The sequence below is a fragment of the Arachis ipaensis genome, chromosome B08, assembly GCF_000816755.2.
Source record: "Arachis ipaensis cultivar K30076 chromosome B08, Araip1.1, whole genome shotgun sequence".
NCBI classification, from domain to species: domain Eukaryota; kingdom Viridiplantae; phylum Streptophyta; class Magnoliopsida; order Fabales; family Fabaceae; genus Arachis; species Arachis ipaensis.
The window spans coordinates 2,284,098-2,289,901 of record NC_029792.2 but is presented as its reverse complement, the minus strand read 5'-3'; the positions used below and the strand labels follow the sequence as shown (position 1 = coordinate 2,289,901).

The window sequence follows — 5,804 nt, the reverse complement described above, 5'->3', positions numbered from 1 at the left end:
GTAACATAATTTAATTATATCTATTTGTTTGGTGGTTATTTACACAGTTAATATAAAATATAGTTATTTTTAGTTTTAATTACTCTATTGATATCTATAGTTTTATCGATTTTTTGGTTAAGTTCTTATACTTTTTTCTTTTCAATTGAGTTTTAATACCATATTAGATTTTGTAATTAAATCTCTATTGTAATAAAAATGTTAAAAATAATAAAATATTCTATTAAATAAAAATTGTCTAATACTTGATTGTATTTGTGTTTCCAAATAATAATGCAATTGTAATATAGGAAGTGCAAGGGTGGGAAGGATGGTTATGAGTGCAGCAGCAGAGCATCTGACACCTGTGAGTTTGGAGTTAGGAGGAAAGTGTCCAGCATTGCTTGATTCTCTTGCAACAACTTGGGATAGAGAGGTGAATTTACTATTTATGTATTATTGCATTTAATTTTGCCACATGCATGTCATGTACTATTGTATGTCGTACTTATTAACTGGATAACTCTAGTGAGATAACAAGTTGAAGAATATAGATGCATTCATTGTCACATGTCATATGTACTTCCCTCTATTGAAGTTGTTTTGATAAAATAGGAGGAGTATGAGGAGAAGAAGAATAATGAAAAGACTTTGTTAAACAAGACACATAAAAAGATCTGAAAAGGGAAAAAGAATTTTTGTTTTCTTATTAGTTTTGTTAATTAAGTTGATTTGATATTTACTGATATTATATTAGTGTTTGTCATGTTACTTTATTTCTTAAATAGATTAAAATGTGTAGCTTTAAGACCTTTTTTTTTTATTTCTAGAATAGAAACTGTTATATATATACCTTTTAAGCATTAAAACCTAGGGGAGTTGCAAAACGTGGGGGGTACGTAGGTAAAATACCAAGAGGACTATAATTATAGGAAGCTAATTAATTCATTATAAAAAGTGCCTTATATTTATAAATATCTACAAATTTTAGCTTGTGTGATGAGATTTATAATAATAATAATAATAATTTATTTAATTAAATATATGTAATAGATAATAAAATTTGTTATTAAAAATAATAAAGTGGTAGCTAATTTGAGTTAGTCAGGTAGTTAGTTCACTCGCTTATTTAAATAAATATCGAGAGTTCGAATCTTATTTTATGTATACAATAATCTATTATCTAAGACAAACATTTAAATGAAACTCATATTTGCGACAAATTAATTTTTACTTTTGGATTGAGGGATGTCGTGAGAAATAAAAAAGATAAAGTAGTTTAGATAGAATTCGCTTAACATAATGCTACGTGTACACCAAAATCAACCATCAAAGTCAGCTACTAGTATAAAATATATATTGGAATATAAATACATTATGAAAATAAATTAAACCAAACATGTATTTATACATAAATACATTGGTGACTGATTTTAGTAACTGATTTTAGTGTACAAATAACATTTCTCATATTTAATTAACTGATCGGAAAAGTTCCTTTGTTGAACCACAAGGTGGCTGTGCAACGAATTTTGGTGGCGAAATATGGAGCTTGTGCAGGACAAGCATGCATAACGATCGATTATATCCTTGTAGAAAAGGCTTTCATTTCTACATTGGTACGTAGTATATATTACTATACTCCAAAAGAGTTTTTATATCAAGCTTTTAATTAATTAATAATATGTATAATATGCTTCTCTACTATTATTTTCTTTAGATACCATTACTGAAGGTTGGGATTAAGAAAATGTTTGGAGAAAACCCAAGAGAGTCCAAGAGCATTGCAAGGATAGTTAATAAACAACATTTCTTGAGACTCAAGTCTCTTATCAACAGTGATCCTAAGGTCAAAGAATCGGTGGTTCTTGGTGGTTCATTTGACGAAGATAACTTGTAAGTTTTTTTTATTCAAATAATGCATATATATGTATGAACAAATGTAATAATGTGCTAACCATGCAATAATTGTATGTAGATTTATTGAACCAACTATATTGGTGGATCCGCCTCTTGAATCGGCAATCATGACGGATGAAATCTTTGGCCCACTTCTTCCAATTATCACCGTAAGATATATAATTTAGTTCTCATCAATTTACTTAACCCAACCATGTTATAAAATTAACAGGCCAATACACTCTACAAAAAAGGATGGTAGCTGAGACATCATCTGGAAGCCTTGTATTCAATGATGCAATTGTACAAGTACATATCATATCATCAATATTTATAATCTTTAGAGAAAAGGACAAAAGATCCCTAACTTTTTGTTCTACGGACATTTTTGTCTTTGACCATTGAAAAATACTTTTAAGTCCTTGACCTTCACAAAATTTGGACGGATCAGTCCCTCCGTCCAAATGCCTCCGTCAGGGACTGATCCGTCCAAGTTTTGTGAATGTCATGAACTGAAAAGTATTTTTCAATAGTCAGGAACGAAAATGTCCACAGAGCAAAAGTTAGAGATCTATTTGTCCTTTTCTCTAATCTTTATTAATTAAGTTGAGAGCATAGTGAATATTTAATTAACTTGATTTAATTTTGTGTAGTATATAGCTGATACCCTGCCATTTGGAGGAGTTGGTGAGAGTGGATTTGGAAAGTATCATGGCAAGTTCTCCTTTGACATTTTCAGTCACCACAAGGCAGTGGCAAGAAGAAGTTACTATACAGATTTTTGGTACAGGTTTCCTCCATGGACTCTTAAAAAGCTTCAACTCATTGAGGTCTCTTACAATTTGGACTATATTGGAATCCTCCTTGTCCTGCTGGGTTTAAAGAGATCAAACCGAAAATTCATTAATTAATTCATTAATCCAGATTAATTAATTAAGGTGACACTAAGGTGTATGTCTTGTTTCTTTAATAATTAATTGGCTTTATTGTGGAAACTATTGGAATAAGGCTAGATAATGGAATATGCAGGTGTATGCTATGTGTTTGGGGGATAATAAACCATTTAATTTCGTGATCAATTTTCAATATGTGATGCCAACTACATATTATTTTTGTATGGTCCATAAATGTATAAAATTGTGAAGCCACCTAAATCTCACGCCAGCATTTATTATATGCTTACTCATGCTTATATATATGATAGTACGTTCGTTTTGAATGAATTCAATAGAGAGAAGAAACGTTAATATATGCATGCATCATGTTATTGTCATCAACTAATTAAATTGTTTCGGTCCTCTATCCAATTGGGTCTCAAGTATCTCTTTAGTCCAAATGTGTTTCCTTTGGAAGAGCAAACCCTATTCTTAATCGGCAATGCTAGGTACACAAAAAATACTGTCAGAACTTGCCTTATTTAACATTTATTAATTATCGTAACAATTAATAAATGCTAAATAAAGTAAGTTATAGCTGTTTTTGGTTAATTTTTTTTGTTACCAAACATTTCTGATTCTTAATAATTATTCAACTTTGTTTGTATGCTTGTTTTTTAATGTAATTATTAAATAATTTCAATTTATTTTGGATTTAAATAAGGTACATTTGGTCTGTGTTTGTTTTGAAACGAGTTTGTTTGTATATCGTCATTATTAAATAATTTCAGTTTATTTGAAATTTATTTTTTGGTTCATTTTGGATATAATTGCGGTTTATTTCTAAGTGAATTAAGGTGTATTTTGTCTCGTTGTTCTACATAATTCAAAACTCTTTCTCCTCACCTATGCTTTTGATGAGAGGAATAAAACAAAAAAAAAGAGAAAAAAAAAACAAACAAAAAAGAAGAAACAAAAATAAAAATTTTTTCAAAACTCTCCATCATGTTCTTCTTCTTGTCTTGTTCATCTTCTCTGATTTTTCTTGTTTTTTTCTCATAATCCTTCTTATTTTATCCTCTTAACAATAATAAAAACATGAAAAAATCAAACAAAAAAAAGAAAAAAAGTATAATGCTATCAAATCACTTGATGGATTTAGATGTGATTTTGTTCATGATTCAATTTTGTTTGTCTTCTTGTTTTTGAACATAATCATTAAGTAATTTTGGTTCATTCTGGATTTAAATAAGGTATACTTGGTCTATGCTTGTTTTGAAACGAGTTTATTTGTGTATCGTCGTCATTAAGTAATTTCGGTTCTCTCTGGATATAATTTCGGTTCATTTCTGAGTAAATTAAGGTGCACTTGGTCTCGTTGTTCTGCACAATTCAAAACTCTTTCTAATCATCATTGTCATCTTCTTCTAATACGTATCGTCGTTATTATTATCGTTGTCATCGAATTTTTGGCATATTGATGATATTGTTTGATCCAAAATTGACTTGGTATGTGCTTGTTTTGAAACGCGTTTGTTTGTGTATTATCATCATTAAGTAATTTCGGTTCATTTGGAATTTAATTTTCGGTTTATTCTGTATGTAATTTCAATTTATTTCTGTGTAAATTTCTGATCATTCAATTTGTTTGTGTGCTTATTTTCAAACACAATCATTAAATAATTTTGATTCATTCTGGATTTAAATAAGCTGCACTTTGTCTATGCTTGTTTTGAAATGAGTTTGTTTGTGTATCGTCATTATTAAGTAATTTCTGTTCATTCGAAATTTAATTTTTAGTTCATTCTAGATGTAGTTTCAAATTCATTTTTGAGTGAATTAAGGTGCATTTAGTCTCATTGTTCTATAAAATTCAAAACTCTTCCTTCTCATCTTCTACTACTGCTGATTTTTCTTTTTCTTTTTCATTTTTTTCTTCTTTATCTTCTTATTTCATTTTGTTATAATTCTTCTTGTTTCACTCTCTTGAGAGGAATAAGACCAATAAAAAGAGAAGAAAAGTCAAATAAAGAAAAAGAAAAAACACATAATACTGCAAAATTACTAAGGAGAAGAGGAGGAAAAAAATGACGTTGAGGAAAAAATATGTGAAGAAGAAAGAACACGAAGAAGAAGAAGAAAAACGAGAAAAATGAGGAGGAGAAGGAGGAGGAACGCGAAGAAGAAGAAGACGACGACGTCAACGATAATGTAAAGTCCCGCGCGTATAATTACGCCCTTTTAATAAGAGTAATTTTTATTAGTGTTAAGTCTATTTGATTAAATTTAGATTGACAATAATACTTAGATGTATAACATATCTGTATAATTAATATATATAAATATCCTAATATATCCTAACATATAATTGACGTTGAGTCTTTGAAATGTAAATATACTTGTAATGATTTTTTTTGAGTTAATATTCAAAGTGGTTCTTAAATTTGTATTCCTGAATTTATCAACAGTCGTTCCTGTGATGAAATGATGACGTAGTTGAATGGAGGCTACGCTAGAAACCACGCTAGACTGGTAAAAAGTCGCCATTTTATTTTTGGCGCTCAAATAGAACATAAACCACATCGTTTAATTAGGATATTTTGAAGGTTTTTAACATGTTAGAGTTAAAACCTCTCAAAATACTCTAAAAGAGGTCGTTTATGCTCTATTTATGCGCGAAAAATGAAATGGTGATGTTTTACCAGTCCAGCGTGGTATCTATCCAATCACATCATTATTCTGTCACTAGAAAGTATTTTAGAGATGACCGTTATTAAGTTTAGAGACAAATTTGGGACAATTTAAAATTTAGGAACAACACTGAAGTTCGATTGCAAGTTCAGGAACCACTTTAAATATTAATTTATTTTTAATAAGACAAACTAAATTAATTTTAATATTAATGACACAATCATTAAATCGGTATACATTTATTGTTACAATAAATAATTAACGGGATTAGATTTTTTCAAAAACGGACAAAATCATAAATATTTTGGTAAGATAATATAGATGATGTGTTATTGATAATTAAAGAGTGTGTAGTTAGTT

At 29.0% G+C, this 5,804-nt stretch overlaps 1 pseudogene; it reads left to right on the top strand.

Moving 5' to 3' along the window:
• LOC107613323 overlaps positions 1-3,054 on the top strand; it is a 4,306-nt pseudogene extending 1,252 nt beyond the window's left edge.